The sequence below is a fragment of the Rhinolophus sinicus genome, chromosome 14, assembly GCF_057876585.1.
Source record: "Rhinolophus sinicus isolate RSI-liver-muscle chromosome 14, RSI-T2T, whole genome shotgun sequence".
Classification (NCBI taxonomy): Eukaryota; Metazoa; Chordata; class Mammalia; order Chiroptera; family Rhinolophidae; genus Rhinolophus; species Rhinolophus sinicus.
Window position 1 is genome coordinate 111,369,353 of NC_142514.1, and position 25,887 is coordinate 111,395,239.

Here is a 25,887-nt window from a genome sequence, read left to right on the forward strand (position 1 = left end):
GTGTGAATCAGTAGGACAATGCAAAAATGATACGATCCCATCTATATTTTATGGTAAGTCCAGCAGCACTATTAGGAATAAATTAAACAGAGAGACTGAAAAATATGTGTGGGCAGAGGGACGGGGAGGAAGGAATTATTTAGGTGGTATTTCAAGAGTCAAAGCAAAGGAGACCCTCAAGTGGCATAACATCTGTAAGAGCCACGAGGAAACGGCCTTCCAGAAACACTATAAGAACACCACTGAAACGTCCTGGCAACTACCGCATGTGGCTAAGCCTAGCGCCTCTGGAACATGATGGTGCCATAAACCAAGACGAAGTTCAGGAGGGAGGGTAATAACTTCTCTTTGGCACATGCTGGTGAAGGCAGAATGCATTTGAAAATAACACACAAACTACAACAAAGAGCACATTTCATGTAACCCATTAAAAAGAGACTCAATTGTGATTAATCAAAAATTGGCTACATCCTGAGACAAGGCAACATGGACGATTATATTTACCTAAAAGATCGATGTTTATCTGCACACAAAATGACTAGAGTGTATGTTTTAATACCCCTGGCTTGCTTCCTAGCCAAAACATTCTCTTTGTAGTTCACTGGGCTAATAATAAAACTGCTTATCTGGGGCTTTGTTTCTAAGGCGAGGTGTAGGAACAATTTATACTGCTCTTTTTTAAGTGATAATAGTGATTATGCATGAATTTAAAACACAGTGTTTCTTTTAAACTTTAAATCATCTGTAGCAGGTCAGACACCATTAGTGAATCCTTCTCCCTTACTCCTTGCTGAAAGAACTGCTTTCTTCAGCTACTGAATGGCCCATGTGCTTCGGGGGTTCTGGGTTCATAATCCCCACGGTGAATCTTACTTGGTTTAACTCAGCATTCACAATCCTAGGGAGCTGTACAATAGAATCAACTGGGAGCTTTTAAAACACCAATGTCTGGGCACCCGCTCTCCTGTTCTGATTTAACTGGTCGGGAGTTATAGTATATTCTAATTATCAGGGGACAGCCTAAGGACAAAAGTCAACCCAATAGGAACGGAGGTTGTCAGAGCAGAAAGATGGATAGACCTTTGATTTTGACAACATTGTTGAATTAATCGACGATAGAACTGTCACCCAGATTTCTCATGTAAAATAACAAAATTTCCTCATTTTTTTTAAGCTACTTCTTATTGTTTTCTGTTACTGGCAGTGAAAATTATGCTACATGTTATACCTGGTGATACAATTTTCAAGATAAAAGTTTGGCTTTATAAACAGGAAGCAGAACTGCAGTCATTCTGCTGACAAGGGACAAGCCCATTTTATCTGAGCTAGCAAAGAATGATGTCATTTCGCTGTATATGAAAAGATCTTTTCCCTCAGCTTATATGAATATTTGAACAGACCGATAGGTGTCTGCTCACTCACCACTCCAAATGGCTAGACATTTTTCTTTAAAACTGAATGACCCACCAGTATACAAGACAATATCATCTTGCACATATATCTTTTACAAGTGTTTTAAGAGCTATCTTCCAGATATACCTATCATATTAGTCTGAAATAAATGATTCTCAAAAACTAAAGTGAAACACTATATAACATATCTCACACCCATACACACACACACACACACACACACACACACACACACACACACACACAGGATACGCCCTTCTTTGTCCTGCTCACCAATGCCAACTGCCCAAACACACTGAAAGCAGGGGCACCAGTCTGTGCTGCGAGTGGACAGTCCTGAACTTTGGCTTTGATTTATGGTACAATGTGTGCAGGAAGCACCTGACTCAAAGCATTCTGCTTTTCTTCTCTGAGAAAACACCAAATGGTGGATGACAGCACTAGGGGAGCCCTGGAACAGCAGGCCAAGGTGGCTTTCACAGGCTGGAGCAGTAACGTCGGGGTGAGGGTCACAGCCATGGAGCTCGAGGAGGCCTGGCCGAGAACAAGCAGCTCTGAGCCGCCTGCTCAGGGCATGCGCATCAAGTCCCTGGAAGAGATCTCTCTTCTCCCTGCCCATCAAGGAGTCTGAGATCGCATTTTCCTGGCAATATCCCTCAAGGATGAGGTTTTGAAGATTATGCCCCTGGAAAGCAGACCTGCGCAGGCCAGCGGACCAGCTTCAAGGCATTCGTCATCTGGCATCCCAACAGACATGTCGGCCTGGGTGCTAAGCTCTCCAAGGAGGTAGTCACTGCCATCTGTGCGGCCATCACGCTGGCCAAGCTCTCCATCATCCCCATACAGCGAGGCTACTGGGGGAACGCCGTCAACAGCAGCAAAGTGCCTGGCTGCTGCAGCTCTGTGCCAGTGCACCGCAGGCCTGCCCCAGGGGACTGCTACCGACTAGGCCCCTGTGCCCAGGCAGCCCCTGCTGATGGCCAGTATTAATGAGGGCTACACCTCAGCCAGGGGCTGCACTGCCTCCTTGGGCAACTAAGACCTACAGCTATTTCACCTCCAACCTCTGGAAAGAAACTGTGTTCACCAAGTCTCCCTATCAGGAATTCACTTATCATCATTAAGACCTAGACCTACATCAGGGTCTCCAAGCAGAAGACCCAGGCTCCAGCTGGGGCTACCACATAGTTTTTATACAAGAAAAATAAAGTGAATTAGCCTCTTAAAAATAAATAAAGGATTCTGTCCCTAGATTCAATTCTAAGGCCACTGTTTTGAACACTCTTCATTTTGGTTTCAAAGGATTGTGGACAGCTTGTTACTTCCAAGGCTCACCTCTCCCCATATCTTGGATGTGATCCCTCCAACTCGTCCTGAACCCTCTGCTCTTCACTGTCCCCATTCTCTTCGGTGAGGTTCAGGGACACCTTTTCTTAAGCCTTTAAACATGTTCACATCTCGATGTATAAGACTGCATTATATATTCCTTTCCCTGCCAACCACAGCATCCACTCCCACCCCCTACCTTTTACGTCCACTCATCTCTTCCATTCATTTACCAATCCACTCTAATATGGCTTCCATCTCCACTATTTTATTAAAATTGCTCTGGGAAAAATGACCAATTATTGCCTCATTGCTAAAATTAATGACCCCTTCTAAGTCTTTGTATTTCTTTCTTGATTATTTTTAAGCTTCCATTAATGCCAAAGTGTATGTTTGGAACAATGTCAAAAAATGATTAAAACAGTTCCTATGTTACAAAGTTCACAGTCTAATGGGAAAAATGGTAACAGAGACAATTCTAATATTGTGGGAAGTTCAATGACAGAAGCCTCTATGTGACAAAAGACAATCATAGTGAATGGGAGCTAGGAAATGGTTTTAAAGTAGCAATGAATAATCTCATTTTAAAAGGTTGAACAAGAATTCATAATGTTGTAGACAATTAAATAGAATAATCGAGACACAACATATGTGTGAGAGTAGAGGAATGACCTATACTCAGGCCACAACAGTGAGCAGGGAGGAGGGGATGGATCTAGAAGAAATTAATTAACCTGTCAGGCAGAATTTGGTATCACTGACTCCTCTTTCTTGATTCAGTCATCCCTCGTTATCTGTGGGGAATTGGTTCCAGACCCCTCATGGACACTAAAATTCACAAATGCTGAAATCTCTTACATAAAATAGCGTATTTGCATGTAATCTATGCATATTCTCCCATATACTTTCTATCATCTCTAAATTACTTTCAATACCTAATACAATGTAAATGTTATATAAATAGTTGTGATATTCTACTGTTTAGAGAATAAGGACAAGAAAAAATATCTGTACATATTCAGTACAGATGCAAGATGCAACCATCTTAGGTCTAACTACATAGTACTAACTATATCGGCAACAATGAAACATTTTTTTCAAATACTTTGGTTCCACAGTCAGTTGAATCCACAGATGCAAACCGCACCAATACAGAGAGCCAACCATACTCTCCCTCTGGCTTTCCTCCTATCCCTCTCTTTTGTTGGTTTTCTTTTTCTGTTCCCAAAAGTCTGCCCCCGTCCCCTCCCACTCTAATGCTCTCAGGAAGATTTGATCCAAGTCTACTACTGGCTGAGAGACACTGCAAACAAGGTCACTATAAAGAGAAGTTTTCATTTGTAACTGTAATGATGGTACAGTTGAGCAAAAGATTATTCAGTTCTCTCCATAGGATTAGCCAAATTAATTGTTTTCATAAAAATAATGTACAAACATATAAAAATAGCAGTTACGAGGATAATATGATGCATGAATCATATGGCCTAAGGTACACTCCCAACAAATTAATAAAACGTATTGAACACAAGCAAGCAGAAAATGATGCTGAGGAAATGAAACTGCAGAATCTAAAGTGATTTAGAAATAGGCTAACTAGAATTTAATTGCAGATGAGAAAAATTGATCATATAAATTTTAACCATATCCAGAAGGTGTTCAAAAATGACTGCATAATGAATTGACAGAAGAATTTTAGGCTTACTCTTTCTCTCAAGAAGTGGAGTCCTCTACGTCTAAATTCTAATATGAAAATGTTCTGCAGAATTGTGTGTAAGAATCACAATTCTTAAGCAGAAACCAAAGGGAAAAAAGGTGTTTTCTAAGGTGACCAAGGCCCATACCTATACCATACAGACTGATGTATCAAAGTCATCACCTGAACTTGTCAGAAATTAATTGCAAGCGCTGACATGTTATATTTGTTCCCTAAGGCTACAAGCCTTTAAACACATGAACATGGTCTGCATTAGCTGAATTTGCCAGTGGCTTTCTCAAGGAGAAAAAGGACCTTGTGGAGGTCAAAGCCAGTACTTGAGAATAATCTCTTCTGATGGTTGTGATCTTAACTCCCAATGGCCAACAGAAACAAAGTTCTTAAATGTCACAGAAGCAGCTTTTTAAAACTTTTAAAGAGAAATTAAAAATAGAACAATTCAGTTGTCCTATTCATATTCTCTTGCTAATTTTATTTCTACCAGGGGGAAAATAATGTCTACAAATTATTCATCCAAGAAAGTAAACAATGCCAAGAGATGACTCTTTGGTTTGCAACATTAACTACACTTTTAGAACTTTAGATAACTGGCAATCAGACTCTTTGCTTCCCTTTTAAAGGAAAGCCATTTCAACTATAAACTAATAGAACCACTCTGGAAAGCAAAACAACCCTCTTTCTTCTTTTACCCTCTGAGGGTAAGAAAAGAGAAGAGAAAGGGTTAGTAGGAATAGAGCTAATCTCTTCATGCAGTGCAATATTATAAATACCATTTGTTATATCAAAAACAATGTTACAAAACTAAAGTTTTTTCATTCAGTCCAATACCACTAAATGAGTCTCTGTAAGTGGATCAGATGTCAGTACATTGTAAACTGCATTTACAATTATTTTCCTTCCTCTTGAGAATGAGACTTTCATTTAACAGGCTTATGTAAATTAAGTACCTTTATTTACTGCCCCATCTAAATAAAAATAAAGCAAGTTGTCAGTAACAGAAATATTTCCCAACAATATAATTTAGGCATCCATGTTAATAAATTGCTTGAGTTGAATACTAAGAATATATTATTTCAATGTGTTGTAATAAATAGCATCCCTTGGGACACAGAGACAATTATATTTATGGAAGATGTGGTAAACCAGGAAAATTACAAATCCAATTAGCACTTGATAAAGACCTCCAATACAAAGCTTCTTAGAATGTCTAATTATTCAAATGGCAACTACACTAGAAATAAACCAGATAGTACAGTTTGCTGGCATAAACAAATAGACTAGACCTAAAGGGAAGGACAAAAGGGGCAGGGGGAGGGGGGAAATCCAGAAACCACTCCTCTAAGTCATTTCAAAAGGATTTCCTTTTTATATACAAACTCAGGAGAATAAGATAATTATATCTTTTGGAGACCTGATTTAGCATCAAGCATGTACCTGGTAGTATTATGAAGTCAGATCTTTCATCTTTAACTCAGCTGCCCTGTCCTGTATGCTGCTATTTGTAATTGTCCCTCTTTGTTCATTAGTGACATAGAAGACCTAGTCAATGAAGTACTCTAGCTGTAAATTGGCATTTTACTTCTGGAAAGCAAGATGGCAAAACACGTCAATATCTATGGCCCCAATATTCATCTCATCATCTGCCATTAAGTGTCCACTCTTTACCCAGTGTGCTTCATAAACCATAAATTTTAAACCTCAAACAACCATGAAAGATAGTTTTTCTCACCTTTTGTCACATAAGATGAAAACAGGTTAACTTGCCCATCTCACAGCAAGTAAATAGCTTATCAGAAAGTGAACTCACATCACATCTCACTCTAAAGGCTTTGTGGTTTCCTCTAATCCTTTTAACCCCGAAGTTCTACTCTAAATCTATCTGAAGTAAATAAATCAACAGAACCAAAATATCAACTCAAAGATATCTCTGCAGCTTTTTATAGCAAAAAAACAGAAACAACCAAATAGATAACCTTAGGAGAATGGTACTTCAACACAATGAAATACTGTGTAACTGTCATGAAGACCACATAAATAATTTTTAGGTGAAAAGAAAACCCTCAAATTGATATGGAGAGAGAGTTCTAGCTCTGGCAATGACAATTTTACACTCTATACAAAATATATAAAAGAACTATTTGAAGGTACTAGAGAGCAACCAAAATCAGGCAGAAACTGAAGGGAATTATCAAGAAAAAATGAAATCATGGTGGGTGAAATCTCCACTGCATTAGTTTTCTACTGCTGTATAACAAATTACCACAAACCCTGCCACTGAAAATAGCACCCGTTTAATAGCTCACAATTCTGTGAGTCAGAAATCTAGCCAGCATGGCCAAGTTCTTTGTTCAGGGTTATCATGAGGCTGAAATCAAAAAGTTGGCTGGGCCAAGTACTCACCTACAACCTCTGGAGAAAAATCTGCTTTCCAAACACACATAGTTTGTTGGCAGAATCTACAAATTCTGCCTTGTGATTGTAGGACTCAAGGAGAAACAACAGCTAGAAGACAGAAAGAGCTGAGTAGAGATCTCAGTTGCTATTCACTGAAAGAAACAAAATTTAGAGACAAAACTTAGAGTCCCACCAAATTAAAGGAGCTTAATATATACCTTGGACTTCGCACTGAAACTCCAGAATGGATCTAGGACTAAGGATCTAGGACTAGGATCTAGGACTTAGTTCCAAATCTAAGGATAAAACCGTAACAAAACTTCCGTAATAAGGCCAAAGATGAAGCCACACAAGTTCAAGGGGAACTGTCAGAAACTTAACTTCCTTGTAAAACAATACCCTCTTCAATAGAATATAACAAAACCCAGAGTCCCTATAACACAGTATCTGGAACACACAATATACAATAAAAAATTATTAGACATGAAAAAAATAGGAAAATGTGGTTCATAGTCAAGAGAAAACCCAAGCAGTAATGACAAGTCCACAAATGATCCAGAGACTGGAGTTATTAGATGAGGATCTTCTATAATAAATATATAAGAAAGCCTAGAGGAAAAGATGGATTTAGTGAAGAAAAAGATGGATATTTCAATAGAGATTGGAATTTAAAAAACAATAATCAAATGGAAAAGCAGAAATTCCAGATTTTAAAAACAAAACGTCCAAAATAAAAAAAATTTGTCAAGTAGAAGTAACAGGAAATTGGAGACAGTAGCAAAAAGAATCAATGGCATGCAGACAGGTAAACTGAAAGTATCTAAACTACTTTATAACAACTTAGATTAAATGGATAAATAACCAGAAGACAAAACTGACTAAAATTAACACAAAAAGAAAAAAAAATGAGTATCTCTATATCTACTTAAAAATTGAATTAACAATTTAAAATTCTCCCACAAAAATTCTTCAGGCGCCGCTGGCTTCACTAGTGATGTCTATCAATCATTTAAGGATAAAATAATGTAAAAACATCAAACTTTTTTTATGAGGCAAGCATAATCCTGACACCAACACCAACTAAAGACATTGGGAAACTACAGACCAATATCACTCATGAACATAAATACAAAAATTCTTAACAAAATATCAGCAAGTTGAACCAAGCAATATATAAAAAGGATAATACGGAATGACCAATGTAGGTCTAGCCCTTAAATGCAAAACCCATTAATGTAATTCATATTAACTAAATACAGGACAAAGACTAGTTACCTTAACAGACATGTAAAAAGCACTTGACTAAAATCATGCCCATTCATAATTTTAAAAAGAAAAGCACTCAAAAAACTAGCAATAGAAGAGAACATTCTTGATTTGATGAAAGACAACTACCATATGATGTGGGTAAACAGACATTTGGTTAACTTTCTACCTCTTTAATCAGGTACCTTCTACACATTAAAGATAGTATGTACGTGACCTTTATGCTTACAATAAAAATGACCTCTGGTTGGTAGACGGCATCTGGACTGGGAGAACTACTGACATAAATTCAAGCTTCTTTGTAATGGACGTGTCCCTTTCAGGGACCATTAAAGAGACACCTATGGAGTTGTTACAAGAAATAATTGCTCCTGAGGGGTGTAAAGCTTTATGGAATTGTTACAAGAGATAATAGCTCCTGAGAGGCGTGAAGCTTCTAAGCTAATATGGCTTCCCTACCCACTTAATGTGGCCCTTGTTTCCTTGTACCCAAACTTTCATGGGGGAGGGGTGGTAGAGGGATAAAAATTAGCCCCTGGAATGCAAGAAGAGGAACAACTGCGGCTACCCTGAAGCCAAGTATGGCAATCATAGTCTTTCTTCCCCATCTAAATGTTTAGGTGAACTTAAAGATGAACCTTGGGTAGGCAAATTAAAAATCTACACTCTAGGGGGTGGGTGGTTAGCTCAGTTGGTTAGAGCATGGTGCTATTAACACCAAGGTTGACGGTTCGATTCCCACATGGGTCACTGTGAGCTGCGCCCTCCTTAAAAGAAAACAAACAAACAAACAACAACAAAAACTACACACTACATCATACTCAACGGTGAACTATTAAATGCATTTCCCCTAAAATCAGGGAAAAGGCAAGAATATATGCTCTCACCACTTCTCTTCAAGATTATATGGGACGTCCTAGAAATTACAGCAGGCAAGAAAAATGAACGAATACATACAGATTAGAAAGGAAAAGTTAAAACTGTCTTTATTCCCAGATGACATAATGGCTCATGCAGAAAATCAAAGAATCTACCAAAAAAGAAAACCTAAAAGAACTAACAAGTAAATTTACCAACACTACAGGATATAAAGATCAAAATACAAACATCAACTGTATTCTAAGTGTATTGTAGTGGCAACAAACATTTTAAAAATAAAGTTTTCTTCAAGTACCAGTTATCAACTGTCATCAAAAAAATCATAAAATACTTAAAAACAAATTTATAATAGGTGAAGCAAAGAGGATTTTTAGAGCAGTAAGAATACTTTCTGTGATACTGCAATAGTGGATACATGTAATTATACATTTGTCCAAATACAGAATGTATAACACCAAAGAACACCCTAATGTAAAGTATGGACTTTGGGCGATGATGATGTGTCAATATAGGTTCATCAATTGTAATAAATGTATCATTCTGGGGGAGTATGTGCCTCGGGGGAGTATATGAAAAATCTCTATACCTTCCTCTCTATTTTGCTTTGAACCTGAAACTACTCTTTTAAAAAAAAAGTGATTAAAAACAAAACATAACATACTTGAAAGAAATATAAAATCCTTTAAGACCTTAACAGAAAACCCAAAAATTTTGCTGCCAGAAATTAAAGCTCTAAAGAAACAAATAGAGAACTACTCCATATTTGTGAATTGGAAGACACAATGTCATTTCTCCTCAAACTGATCAATGCCATCGTAAATAAAACCCCGACATTCTTTTTGTAGAAATTGCAAGCATACTCTAAATTTTATTTAGAAATTCAAAAGGCAAAACAATATCGAAGAATAAAGTTGAAGGACTTCCATTACCTGTTTTCACGACTTACTACAATACTATAGTAACTAAGGTAGTATGATATTAGCAATAAGGATATAAATCTAACAGAGCAGAATAGAAAGTCAAAAAATAGACCCACAAAACAGATCAACTGAGTTTATGCAGAAACCAAAGTAATTCATTGGGGAAAGCATAATCTTTTGAAGAAACAGTCTGTAAGGATTAAAATCCACATGGAAATAAATACATTTTGAGCACAACCTCACATCATATATTTTAAAAATCCATTCCAACAGAACATAAAACCTAAAACTATAAAGTTTCTAGATAAAAACTAAGGAAAATATCTTAGTGATACCTTGGTACAAGCAAAGCCTACTAACTACACAAAAAACACTAGCAAAAAGGTGACAAACTAGACTCCAGAATTAAAAATTCCTCAACTTTAAAAGATACCATGAAGAAAGGAAAGCCACAGACCAAGAGAAAATATATGCAAGAGATATGTCTGGAAAAGGATTTAACCATATTCTATGAAGAAAAACAATACAGTTCCCCACCACCACCACCACCCACAATTGGCAAAAGACTAGAACAGAAACTTTTGCAAAAGAGATGTTTCCATGTCTTAGCTATTGTGAATAATGCTGCAATGAACATGGGGGTGCATGTATCTCTTTGAGAAGGTGATGTCCTTTTCTTCAGATATACATCTAGAAGTAGGATTACTGGATCATATGGTAGTTCTTTTTTTCTTTGCTTTTTGAGGAACTGTCATACTGTTTTCTATAATGGCTGTACCAATTTACATTCCACCAACACTGTACAAAGTAAGGATCCTTTTTGTCCATATCCTTGCCAGCATTTGTCATAACTCATCTTTTCTATTACAGCCATTCTAACACGTGTAAGGTGATAACTCATGTGGTTTTGATTTGCATTTCCCTGATGATTACTGAGGTTGAGCACCTTTTCATGTACCTGCTGCGGACCATGTGTATGTCTTCTTTGGAAAAATGTCTACTCAGGTCCTCTGCCCATTTTTTAATTCCATTGTTTGTTTGCTTGTTTTGCTTGCTATTTAGAAGTATGAGTTCCTTGAATATTTTGGATATTAATCTCTTATCAGATATATGCTTTGCAAATATTTCTCCCATTCTGTAGGCTGCCGCTTCCTTTTTTTTTTTTTTTTTTTCTGTGCAAAAGCTTTTTAGTTTGATGTAGCCCTACCTGCGTATTTTCGTTTTTGTTGCTTGTACTGTCATGTCCAAAAAGTCATTGCCAAAACCAATGTCAGGGAGCTTTTTCAGGTTTTATATTTAAATCTTTAATCCATTTCAAGTTAATTTTTGTGAGTGGTGTAAGTTAGGTATCCAGTTTTCTTCTTTTGCATGTGGATATACAGTTTTCCTAACAGTATTTATTGAAGAGACATCCTTTCTCTACTGGGTATTTTTGACTCCCTTACCAAATATTAGTTGAACATATATGTGGGAGTTTATTTCTGGGTTCTCGATTCTGTTGCACTGGTCCATGTATGTTTCTATGCCAGCACCATACTGTTTTGATTATTATAGCTTTGTAATCTGGAAATACAAAAAAGGTCGGACAATTAAGTTTGCGAACTTTCCACTGTGCACTTACACAGTAGAAAGTTCGCAAACTTAATTGTTGGACTTTTTCGTGTTTGTAAATATACAATGGAATATTATTCAGCCACAAAAAGGGAAATCTTGCCATTTGCGACAAGGATGAATCTTGAGGGTATTGTGCTAAGTAAAATAAGTCAGACAGAAAGACAAAAACTATTTTGATCTTACTTATATCTGGAATCTAAAAAAGTCAGACTCATAGAAACAGTAGACTGGTGGTTGCCAGAGGCGGGGACAGGACGGGTGATGGTGGTCAAAGGGTACAAACTTCCAGTTCTAAGATGATTAAGTTCTGGAGATCTAATGTAAACAACAGTGACTGTAGTTGATAATACTATATTATATATTTGAGAGTTGCTGACAGAGTAAATCTTAAATGTTCTCACCTCAGAAACAAGGTAAACATGTAAGGTGATGGATGTGTTCACTAACTTTATTGTGGTAATCATTTCACAATATATACATATATTAAGTTGTAAACCTTAAACTTACAAAATGTTATATCAGTTATCTCAAAGCTGGGAAAAAAAGATATAGAAATGGTTAAAAAGCACATGAAAAAAAATGCTCAACATCATTAGCTATCAAAAAAATGCAAATTAAAACCATAATACACTACCACTAAAATGGCTAAAATTAAAGACTGATTATATCAAATTTTATATAGTACATGGAACAAATGGAAGCTGTCATATAGTGCCGATATACAATACAACCACTGTGGAATATTCTTTGGAAGTTCTGTTTAAAGCAGAAATTCTCAACCTCAGCATTATAGATACTGTGGACCAAATAATTCTTTGTGTGCAGAGCTATCCTGTGCATTGTACGTCATTTAGCAGTCTCCTGGACCGCTACCTACTCTCAGGTGTGATAATTAAAATATTTCTAGACATTACCAAATGTCCCCAGACATTGCCAAATTCACCAACAGTTGAGAACCACTGCTTTAAAGTTAAACATACATCTACCCAGCAATTCCATTCCTAGGTATTTATCCAACAGACAAGAACACAAATGTCCTTAAAAGATTTGTACGTGAATGATCACAACAGTTTTATTCATACTTGGAAAAAAGTAGAAACAATTTAAATGTCCATCAACAAGTGAACAGATATAGAAATTGTGGAAGATCTGCACAATGGACTATAACCCAGCATTAAAAATAAGATAACTACTCATACATCCATTACGCTGAGCAAAAGAAACCAGATATAAAAGAGTACACACTGTATGATTACATTTCTTTGCAATTGTGTTACAGGAGGGCAGGGGGCAGGAAAGGACATAGGAAACATGGTTAAAATCTGTGCCTATATCGCATGAAAATTACACATCTAAAAATGTAAAATAAAATTATGGTATTTCACTAAAACTAAGTATATAGAATGATTTACGTTGACAAAGTGACAAAAACAAAAATAGAGCATATGAGTAATTTTGAGATCATATCATTTTTTTGGTGTCAGTTATATATATAAATACATACACAGACACACGCGCGCACACACACACATATTTTAAGTAGTATTTGGGCAGAGAAGTTAAAAAAAGTCAACCAATTCCTTGGGCCAGCCTGCTATGTGAACAACAAACCAAGATCTTTCAACATTGCTTTGAGATGTTGAACTTAGCTATATAGATGCTAGAGGTTCATAACTCAACTCAGATATCAAGGCTTAGCATAAATTCCTCCTTCTTACTCTTTTCAGTTCGCTGAGCACCAATTCCTGCATTAAACAGGTGATATATGTCACTCATTCGGTTGTTGATACATTCACTCAATTGTCAAATGAACTGTGTGCTTCCTTGTGAAGGTCACAGTCTTCATAAGCACCCATCTGCCAGTGCAACCTGACACATTTCAAAATTGGTATGCATAGCAAAACCAATTTAAGATTATTAACATTTTTCATTTCCATTTAATTTCCCATGACAGCTCACCCTCATATTCACAATGTTTCCTCCATTTCATTAATGAGCTAAAGACAGCTTTCGCATTTATTTCACTTCTTTCAGAATTGGATGCGTTTGGCAATACCAACCATTTAAATGAGCCAATGTTTAATTCTGAATAGGTTTTGAAAACATTTCCCTGTTCTCTGTCACTCAAAGCTACTTGGTACTGAGCTCTTTCAGCAAAGGCAGACATGTAGAAAGTTGTAACAAATTACTAAGGGTCCATAGCTGCCAGGCTTCCAGTCATGGAAACTAATGGGTCTTCTGGCTCTAGCAAGTTAAATACTGGTCAGAAAAGGTAGTAATCTCTAAACAGCAAGCAGTGTGCGATTTTCAGAGAGGAAAGGAATTAGATGCCCAAAGTCTTCCTCAAAATATGCCAGAAAGAGTATGAAACAGCATATTTAATGTGCCTATATTTTTCTGTAATACAAATTATAAAAAGTAAAGCTTAAAAATATTCTTGACTGGGAGAAACAGAGAAAAGTGTAAGAAAGACTTCAGGGGGACTGGTTGCTTTTCGCTTTTTTTTGTTTTGTTTTGTTTTTCGGGGAGTGGGGGGATATAAAATAGCATTTTCTATTATAACCAGGTGTGGGTTCCAGGAATTAAGGAAAAAGTTAATGCCTGAGGTATAACTAAAGATTTAATAAATCAAGGCAGACATTTCCAGTTAAAGACAATGGAATGAAACTTCTAAGTGCCCTACAAAAAGGAATAAATTTAAAAGCATATAAGAAATCAGTTAAAAAAAAACCTGGACCAAGAGAGAGAACAGCAGACTGCAGATACTAACAGAATTTTGTATTACTGTGGGACATTCCAAAGCAATTAAATGAGACTATCTTACAAGTTTTAAAACATTAGTAAGTTTAAAATTCCTTTTGATAGGCATCTCTAAGAGACAAATGAATTACTCTTACTGTATTTTGTTGTCGACGATTTGGCTATAAATTAACTCATGCCAACCCTTTAATATCTATGGAAACCAGTATTTGTAACCTTGCAATGATAGAACCAGATTTCAGGAATAAGCTGAGAATCAACTAGGTAAGTGAAAGGTACATTTGAGTGTGTGTACGTGAGCACACACATGCACACAGGATGAGAAGCAAGGAGGACAGAGAAAAGGCTCACAGATGTCCTAAATGTAATTTGAAGGGAGAATAGAACCATAAATAAAAAAACAAATTTCATATGCTTCCAAAACAGAAACCCATGGCGTGTAAAGAACACAGGTAAACAGGTAGATCTCATCAAAAGACAAAGTAGATGAGGATAAATGGGGTCAAATATATGGTGATAGAAGGAGAACTGACTCTGGGTGGTAAATACACAGTGTGATATATAGATGACGTATTACAGAATTGCACACTTGAAATCTATGTAACTTTACTAACCACTGCCACCCCAACAAATTTTAATTTAAAAAAAGAGAGAGAAAAAAAAGACAAGATACCAACAGTAAGTGCTGCTACCTTGATAGCTAAAAATCTCAGAAAGAAACAACCAATTAATCTTGAGCGAGCCAAAGATAAACTTAAGGTTGAATTTCTGTCACAAGTAATTTGTTTAACTACAGGTATGTCCCTGGTGGTCTTTGGCTAGAGAGCACTGCCAAAGTGAAATGAACAAATGTGAAGTTTGTTTTGATATTATAAAATAAAATGGGTCACCATTAGGAAAATCTGCATAACTCAGAGAACAAGTATTATCCAAATAAACAAACCATGAGCCTTAACAATAAAAAAATTATTTAAAAAATAATACATGAGTAAAAGATCTTTTCAGAGCGCAAGATAGATCAATGGATTTTATTATAACAAAGAACAAAACATTCACTGATGTGGTTTCGCATTCCACATTGCAACTAATCTTTAAGATATTATCAGTGGTTGAATTCTAGTGTAGTATCAAAGAAGAATATCCACTCTTTCTTCCCAGTCTAAATCTGGGAAGCCAGATTTCCTTCATATACTTACTTCAATGAAACAAGTTGAGTAAACAGATTAAACTCAGAAGCTGTTATGAGAATCCAGCTGTCTTCAATTCTATTCAGCCAAATGTTAAAGAGATTCGCAAAAATAGAACAGTGCCTCTTCCTAATTTTTTTTTTAATTTTGGAAAAGTTTATTTTACATAAAAAAAACTTTTATGTAGAGATGTAATGAGTTTGCTAATATTTCAAATTATTATAAAAATTTCTCAGTTGTATTTTCTAAGACAGTAAATAGCAATAGATAAAAAAAAAAAACCACAAAAACTCTTATGGGCCCTCAAATAATTCCTGCAAGTATCCAGAGTTCCTTCCTCCAACCACAGAGTTTGAGAATTGCTAGCCTAAACCATTTCTACTTTTCAAAACAACCTCACTCCTTTTTCTATCTACTAGCTTCAATAACTTTCTAGGACAAAGAATCTACGTTCAGATTGTTCAAATCTTATTCCACAGAATTAGCAGGCACACCACAACTGAATTAGATTTTTAAATCCCAATGCTTAAATGAAAGTTCCCAATCTCAATAATATGAAACTAAGGGTATAAACACAAACACCTAATTCAGAACAAATTAAATGAAGAATAGCAGGTGAAAGTTTATTTATATTGGTTGGTCTGAGAACCCAGGAAACTAAGCTAAATCAAGCCTGGGATATCTGTGGTGCCAAACAAGTACAAAACAGGTATGGAGGGACATATTTGCAAACTAGAGCATACAGAATTTCCACAGGGGAAGGCAGCCTGAAGATAACTTCAGAATCCAAAATTAGGAAACAACCCATCATAAAAAAGAGTAACCATACACAACATATAATGATTTATATTCCCAAGAAATTCATATAATAGAAGTATATGGCAGAGACTCAAATAATTAAGTTAAAAGTTATTAAAGATGTTGGAAAGAAATAAAAAAAATAAAAAAAACATGAGAAAGAATAAGATAGTATTTTTAGAGAAGATTAGTAAACAAATATAAGTTATTAAAATGAAAAATGGGCAGTGAAGTTTAAATCTAATAGTAAATTAGATACAGAAGAAGGTAGTAGAGATTAATTGGAAGATAAATCTAAGGAATTAAACAGCCAGCCCAGAGATAAAGGGATGGAAAATGGAGATTACAAAACATGGAGAACAAACTGAAAAGACAACATATATTAAATTATAGTTTCAAAGGAGAAAACAATGTTAAGAATTTTCCAGTACTGATGAAAGAGACAAATCCTCGGATACAGGTAGTATGCACTCCAATCAGTGAACCTACAGAGAAAATCAGAAAGAAAAGACAAAGTACTACAGAAGAATGACAATTTGACTAACACCAGCAACAATACACACTGGAAGACAGTACGATAATTATCCTCAGATTAACAAAGAAAACTATCATACCCAACCAAACTAACATTTAAGCGAAACATTTTCCGACAAAAATAAAGTATTTTCTACTAACTTACCCTCTCTGAAAGAACTAACAAAAGTGGTATTTTGAAAAGCAAACAATCAAAAAGGAGAAAGTGGGGCACATGAAAGACAAACACATCAGTAAATGTGCAGGTGTATTTTTAAACCATAAGCATTGCTACCCAGGGGAAGGGTAACAACTAATGTTGGAGGCATAAAAATATTAAACTAAAATATTGAGCATGAAAACATTTGAGTTGGAAAAGTGAATTGAGTTAAATGCTCCAAAGGGTCTCATATTGTACAAAAGGAGGGCAGAGGAAACGGTTAACTTCAGACTTAGTTAAATAAAGTATGCTTCTTACAACATCAAGAGTAACCAAAAAGTTTGAATGTTTAAGATAACCAGGTACACATAAACTAAAATATACTGCACTGTGCTGAAAGCCAACAAGTGTGGATACTGATGTAAAACAAGTAATTATGATACTGACCCCTCTGTGTTTCACAAACTCCCGCTCTTCGCATATTGTATTTAACAAGTGTCCAACTGACATATGAGACAATGAGAGTGTCATGTCAACTCATATAGTAGAAAAGCTTATTTTTTTTCCTCTCCAGATAAACATATAAACAAACCTTTTGGCATCCCAATGGATCATTCCGCTCTTCCTTTTGTAAAGATAAAGATATATACCCAGGATTCTATAGTAGGGAGAACATCCCCAGATAAAATACTCCTTAACATAATAAACCATGAGTTAAGTAGGCAAAGAAGGGGCTAAGTGAAGGGTGTTCCAAAGAGACATAACAGCGTAAGCAGAGGCCAAAGGGATAAAACAGTGTGGTCTGTGTAGGAAAACTAAACAGTTTGGAACGTGCAGTTATCACTGCTAGGACACAGCGCCCATCTCCTGGCATTCACTGCTGAAAAGCAAAAGGAGACGTCCTCATCCCCACTCCAGGAGATAAAGCTGACCGCCTTCCTCTCTTCGTAGTAACAATCAGTGTCCCATACTCACCACATGTTATCAAGTCTTACATGCCTAAACTGGAAAGTAGACAGGTTTTATTATTTGACCTCCAAAAAGAACATTAAATCTGAGTTTCACTTCATTGGATAAAAAGAATTTCCACTGCACAGATGCACTTTTACACGGCCTGTTCTCAGAATGCATCTCAGTATAAACAAGTAATTACAATGCTGACTTCCAATAAGTAGCAAGGCAATTCCACAGAGGAATTATCTACTGGCAGCTGAAAGCATATATACGTGCCAAAGACTACTAGTGGTATTATGTGATGACGACCATATCAGTGCCTACCGTGTTTCCCCAAAAATGAGCCCTAGCCGGACAATGAACTCTAATGCGTCTTTTGGAGCCAAAATTAATATAAAACCTGGTCTTATTATATTATATACTATATTGTATTATATTGTACTGTATTATTGTATTGTATTATATATTATATTATATTATATTATATTATATTATATTATATTATATTATATTATATTAATTATATCATATTATATTATACCCAATCTCATATTATAGCAAAACATGACCGGGTCTTATATTAATTTTTGCTCCAAAAGACGCATTAGAGCTGATTGTCCAGCTAGGTCTTATTTTCTGGGAAACACGGTATATTGCTTTCTCTTTCACTCTCCAATATGAAAGTTGAAACAGCTAGCACCCTAAAAGTGGCATAAGATTCCCTTGCCCCAACAACCACTTAACAGACATCAGGCAATTAGCACCCACTACTTAATAAATTCTCAAAGTAATTAGGTTTTTCATACACTGGACGTCAAATTGAAACTTTTAACCAACAACTCAAGTTCTAATGGTTGCACACCAGCCTAGACAGTTAATTACTTTTTATCCACCAACCTTCTGCAACTGTATTCAACTGTTCATTCATTTATTCATTCATTCTGTCAGTCATTTAAATACTCAGTGAGTGTTAACTATGTACCAGGCACTAGTGCTAGGAATCTTGTGAGGAAAACAAATGTTCCCCCCAGTATGACACAGCACTTTCCCAGCTTATTACAGAACCACTAGTTTCAGTAAATTAAAATTCCCTTCATATTGTTTTATTTAAAATTCTGAGTAATACAAATAAGACCTATACCCAAGTTACTACAACATAAGTTACTTCCAAATCTAAATAACAGGGATAAGAAAACATATACTTCTTACATAGTCGGTTCTCAATATATGTCTGCTAATAGCAACTGTGATCACAAAAAAATAAATAAATAAATAAACAACAGAAAACAACAACTAAAAAAGTAATCAGTTTGCAAAGATTTTCAAGCAAGAATGTCCAAAATTACATGTGTGTAAGGGCTACATTTATCTAGATTATGTACTTGAATGAAGTAAAGAATTTTGAAAGTCCTACACTACTTTTCTTTCTATTTTAACTATTGTCATAAAATAAATTACAGATCAGACAGTACATAGGAAGAATCAGAAATATGTAATATTTGGTAAATGGTACAAATTAATTGTATAGCTATATATTATTTTACTTCTTTCTGAGGGAAACTGCTGGGTTCTGTGAGGCATACACAGTAAAACAAAACAGTTCTGTTCTTGTAAATTTATAATCTGGTGTAGAAGAAAGTGGGTACAAAAATCACAGAAACAAAGGAAAATACAATTAGACTATAAATGTAGAGACCTATGGATTATTATACCAGGGAAAATACCCAACTCAACATCATTTTTAAAAGAATACAGCATCAATTAAATTTAAATAACGCTTTGCTAAAGTTAGGAATACAACTGTGGCTCACTTTGGTCATTCAATTTTGTAGGCACCTATGATTCGATATTCCAACATATTAATGAGAAACTTTGTAAATTTCCTTAAAACATGATCAAATTCAGCTACTACAATGTAAGGTTCTTTACAGTACCACCTAACCCAATCTTTCAGTTCATTCAATACCTTCTCACTGCATGAATACGCAAAGCACAAAATGGGCAATTAAAGACTGAATTGCAGAGTTGCTTAGAAAATCTCATCTATTTAGACACAGATCAAAAATCATTTTGTGATGCTCACAATGAAAAATAAAGTGCATGAACAAATGTCAAACATCATGGTTAGTAATATAGTGCATGAACAAATGTCAAACATCATGGTTAGTAATATATTTTGCAATGCAGAAGTAAACTGACATGTAATAAATACAGAGTAACTCTTGGATTTAATGTGAGGTTGTCAAATTTCTCAAACTGCAGTCAAAATATTTTATGTCCTTTCGGCAGCTGAAGTGAAACTACAGCTACAAATATTTTTCTGGGCCAAATTTAAAGACAGAGTACCTAATTTACTGAAAAACTAATAGCACCTTGTCATTGAATCCTAAGAAACATTTCTGAAGGAGCTGTAATTTTCTAAAACTACAGTATATAAAACTTGAATGTCAATATTTTTTCTTATCCATATTCATAATACTATCATTAATTTTATATAGGTTTAAGAATTCAATAAAAAGACAATATGAAGATGTAGCATATGACTCCTAAAGCAGCCTACTTTTCAAATTGAGCACTACTACAGCTTCCATAGATGTGTCAAAGTAGACTGTTACATTCCTTGCCTCAGAATCAAGGTACAAACCGATTTGGGGAAACTGGTAGAGTATTGTAAGTGTCAATTTCTCTGTCTCCTTCAGGTTTATGAAGAAATTTTGCTCTCTGCAAAATATTTTTATTTAATTTGAAGGTCATTTAAAATTTTGCATGCAAGTTAGTATCTTAGTAAAAACAAAGAAAAAATAAAATTTTAAATTGTAATCCATGTAGATTTGTTTTCATTTGCATGTGATACTAATATAAGAACACACTTTTTATTCCAAAGCTAATACAATGAATATAAAGGTTTAATTTTATGTTGCAATTTATACTAGAATCATCATAGACATGCCACTTCTAAAGTCTTTTTATCTAAGTACTTTATTCATTGTTTATTAACACAGATTTCAAGTCATTACAGATTTTTAACAGACAAATTCAAGGAAAGTAATATTAAGAAATGAATTCCATGCCTCATCTTGTTCAATCTCAATATAGACTTTTTCTTATATTTATAGTATCAAGGAAGCTTTTTTCCTTTTCTTAAGCTTTGTTCTGTTTTTGTTGCTTTGTCCTTTGGATGTCCTCTTAATTTACAATGTCTATTTGCAAACAGTAAAATTGATCTGTGTTGTAGTGAACTTTATTTTTTAAAAGCAACTTCAGGATTCCTTTTCTCTTCTGCACGAAGATTAATTAATGACCTCTGTTAAACATTTCTTTCACTCTTCATTTTGTGTTCTATTTGGCTAAACCTAAAATTCCCTGGAAGCAATGATATTCCTTTGATGCAATGTTTGATTGTTCCATAAAATTGAAAGAGGCAAACTTCATTTTGTTGCTAAAAATAACACAACATACACTGCCCTGAAAAGGCAGTTTTTAAACATGAGTCTGGGGTTATAAAGATACGTTAAAATACAAAATATTTTTCATTCAAAACCTACCAAAGGTTTTAGACGTTTTTTGCCTTCGAAACAAAAATGGTCTATCTCCACAGTTCTCATAATTATCACTTCTCTTTTCACTTGGCCAATAAAATATTGAAAGCTCGGTATTTTGAATGGTTAACATTTGTCAATTTCTATTTTCTGCAAATTTGAAAACTGTTAGAACATAGTATATTCTCTTTGAAAATCAGTTGTTCTGATACAAAAATTTAAACCTGAACTGTTTAATGCAGTACTGTTAGGTAGAGAAATAGTTATTGGGAATAGAAACCCTTTGGTTGGTCCTATACATACATTTTGGGCAGAATCAAGTATTTTCTCTCTCATTTATTAATTTATTTATCCCATTAAAATAGAACCTACTATCCAGTTAATCACAATTCAATCTAAAAATTCAATTTTAAAAGTCCACTGTTCTTCCACCAAATGACTTTGGTTCTATCAAAGCACAACTATAAAACATTTCAAAAATACAAAACTTTCAAGCCCATTTTAAAAAGAAACCCAAAAAATTCAATACTGCTGAAAGCACGGTGCTCACTGACACAGTAAATCCTTAACACATGTGCATTCTTAAGTGTTAAGCCTTCCTCACATCTCTATCACCACCACAGACCTCTCACGTGGTGATTTGATCATTCAGAATTACTTGTTATTAACACATTCTCATAATAGAATGCCTTAAGATGCTTTTTAAAAATGTTTTATATTACCGTGTTTCCCTGAAAATAAGACCTAGCCGGACAATCAGCTCTAATGCGTCTTTTGGAGCAAAGATTAATATAAGACCCGGCATTATTTTACTATAAGACCGGATCTTATATAATAAACATAATATAATATATAATATAATATAATATAATATAATATAATATAATATAATATAATATAATACCATGTCTTATATTAATTTTTCCTCCAAAAGACGCATTACAGCTGACTGTCTGGCTATGTCTTATTTTTGGGGAAACACAGTACCATGTTGTAGGAAAAATACAGTCAGTCAGGCTACCTCCGCAGCTATCTGGTGACCCTGACACAGCGACCCGCCAGGCACATGAGATAAAATGTTGCACAAGCGTCGTCCATCCTGAAGATGTTGTTTGTATATACGCTTATCGAAGCATCTTAGCTGTGCGCCACTTTTGTCTCTCTATGGTATAAAGGGGTACGGCCATTTCACAAGGCTGGCTGTGTGGGCCATGCCCAAAGTGTGTGAGGGCTGCTGAGAAATGGGGCTGTGGGGGCCGTGCCCCAGGACTGCTGCTGTGGGCTGCTGAGTTGTGAGGCTGCTGCTGGCTGCGGGTTGTAACCTGAGAATGTCCAGCGGTGTGTAGCACTGAGAAACCCTGGCTGTGTCCAGGAAGCCTGTGAATAAAACATGTCTGCTATGCCTTCAGCTCCACGCATCTTCTTCTAGCTCCCAGAGTCGCAGACACCTTATCCCTGGGACACCACCCACTCAGACTTGACACGGCAAATGTATTCTTAATCCAAGAGGAGAGAGACCAAGTGAGGATGACCTTCAGCAAGGCCTGTGAAATTACACATCACTTCCACCCGCTTCCATCACAGGAGCTATCAACTTCTTGATACTTACTGCTACAGTGCAGTCTGGTTCAGCAGCAATGGGACTGAAACCAGAGGGATAACAGCACAACATCTTTCTCTGAGTCGGTTAACTGAGCACCTGCTCTGCTAGTCATGGTGATGTATGCCGAAGATCCCCAGCTCTGGCTCTGCATGGAGGCATGCACTCTGGTGGAAGTGGGCTCAAGAATCAATGAAAACACAGGGAGCAACAAGAGAGGAGAGGATCTGTATGCTCCACAATTGCTTTCTAACCAGAATTTGTTTTTTGTTTTTGAAGCATGATACTGAAACTCAAAGATACTCTAATGGGAATCAAATTACTTTATAGACAAGGAAAGAAAGCCAGCAAAGCCTATTTTTAACACTGTATTCAAAAGGGAGAAAGGAAAGTAACATTCACTGTTGGCCCAATAGAGAATGTTGTCCAGGGGAATGTAATATAAAAATACTCAATGTACAAATGTATGAAATGAGGGTAGAAATGTACATAATTTTTATTTACATGCAAAAAAAATCTCCAGACTACTGATCTAGACATTACTTTCCTCTAACTTTAACAAAGATCACTTATTTACCCCCGACAAGATCTGCCTCACTCACACAATGACAGTATAAAGGTATTTTGATAACCTATGTCTCATAGGGTCTTTAAATTATTAATAGTAATCAGGTTCCCTTCTAATTGAAGAGTAGGTTATGTCCTGCTTTAAGGAAATCCTTCCTAAATTTTTAATCTGTGTTCCCCAATTTTTAAACCCGAGTTTCTGATCTACACTGATTATGCCCAGTTGCCACCATGAAAGTGATACCAGCAACAGAAAATGGCATATTGACTCTCTGATAATCCCTGGTTTGTCTGAGTGCTTGTTTGTTTTCAAAAGCACAATATAAATGAGCCCACACTGTTTGCCTGACAGCACAACCCTCCTAAATGGGAAAGTAGCTCAAGGAGGAATAACTACCCATTCTGTTAAGTTGTGTTACCTAAATAGGGACTACTAATATATTTCACCTCACTGGAACACATCTGTTTTCTATATCTGAGCATTTGATTTAGTAATAAGTGAACCAAACAAAACCGTTAGGAGTAAGAATAGCCCAAGCATCAGAAATTCGGAGCAAGGAAGGGAGCTAACAATATCTAGACCAGGGGTATCCTAACCTTTTTCAACGTTTTTCACCAAGGGCCATATGCGGTAAAATACACAAACAGCTGGGCCACTCACTCAACATGAAGTACGTATTGCCTCACCTGGTTTATTTAAGTAAACTAAATATGTTTTTGGAATTTGCTGCGGGCCAATTAAAAATGGATTGCGGGCCGCAGTTGGTCTGTGGGCCGCAGTTTGGACACCCCTGATCTAGTCCAACCTTCTCCTGTATGTTGTGAGATTAAAACAGAAATTAAGAGTCCAGTTCAGAAACTTACATCGCAATTTGATCAGTGTCGACAACAGTTTATGACTGACACTCGTGTACAGATCATACTTTGTAGTACTGCTTTAGAACAAAATAGGCACTTCTTTGGAAATTCCTAGTTTATCTTGCTACCAAAGATGCTCTAAAATATGTCGTCAAAAGCAGAACACATCACACATTTAAAGAATTCCCTCTATTCGTCAATCTAGCAATCCTATTCAGAAAATGAAATGAGCTAGACTTAAAGTGAGTAATCCACACTGGTTTCTATCGTTCATCCCTTTTCTTCCCTATGTTGCTCACATCTATTTGAAAAGTTCCAGAACTTTCATCACTGATCAAATCTATCTCAAGTCACAAAGTAGTAATAGGAATTAACTGCTGTTTTTATATATTTGAATCTTTTTTAATAGTAAGGTCATAAAGACTCACTGTCATTTGAATATCTTCATGCAAGTGTTACTGGAAAATTCAATGCCTCAAGATTTCATACTGTTAATGGCAAAATGTCCCTTGAATTGAACAAAGCTATTAAGATTGATTTTTATTATATATTGGTATAAACCTTGTTATTACCATGGTACTTTAATTATAATAGAATTCAACAGGGAAATGTTTTTAAATGCACAAAATGTCCCCCTCTGCAATTTTGGCCCAAATATACACCTAATACTGAAAATAAGGTCAAGTTGTTTGTTTTCTAACAGAAACTTTATTATGCCCACTGCAAAGTAATTATGGCAAATCAGGAGGGGTTTTAGACAGGGAGTTAAGGAAAGGTTACCTCTGATTCATACCTGGTAGGCTGTGATATTAATGTTCTAAACAAGGATATTTGGTAAATTAATCAGATTTAGTAAATGAACTTTTATCCATGCACTCTATTGGGATAGCCAAAAGCACTGCTGGTTATGACTTGCTCATAATTCTTCATTTAAATATATGCAGGCCTTTTTTAAATAATTTAAGGAGATTAATAACAGAAGGTTCAATCCAAAAGAAGCATTATTGTTTTAATCCAACTAACTACCAGAACTGAGCCTAAGAAGTCCAGTGAACAATAAACATCAATCATACTCATTCTTAATGAGAGCAATAAGTCAAACATTGATTTTTCCATCTTTATATTGCTAGTGAAAATATTACACATATTTACTGAATGATTTATTACAAATATAAATGATTAAGATTGATTTTTATTATGTATTGGTATAAACTTTTCCATTCTAGTAAATCTCCCATAGTAGTAACATTATCTTCCACATATTCACATTTCCTTCAATATACAATTCTCTGTGCTACCCAGTAAATTTCATTTCTCACTATAAGATATTTCCTTTCTCTATCGGATGGTACTTTCTTATTCTGTCCCCAAATGGAAGAGGCCAAAAGATACACAAATTGGAAGAGAAACAACAACATTACAGCT

At 35.6% G+C, this 25,887-nt stretch overlaps 1 protein-coding gene and 1 pseudogene across 2 annotated transcripts in view; one reads left to right on the forward strand and one right to left on the reverse strand.

Moving 5' to 3' along the window:
• Positions 1–25,887, reverse strand: part of DDX10 (DEAD-box helicase 10) — a 292,846-nt gene that overhangs the window by 160,332 nt on the left and 106,627 nt on the right. The window lies entirely within an intron of this gene.
• On the forward strand, positions 1,988–2,601 carry LOC109436374 (small ribosomal subunit protein uS5 pseudogene; annotated as a pseudogene).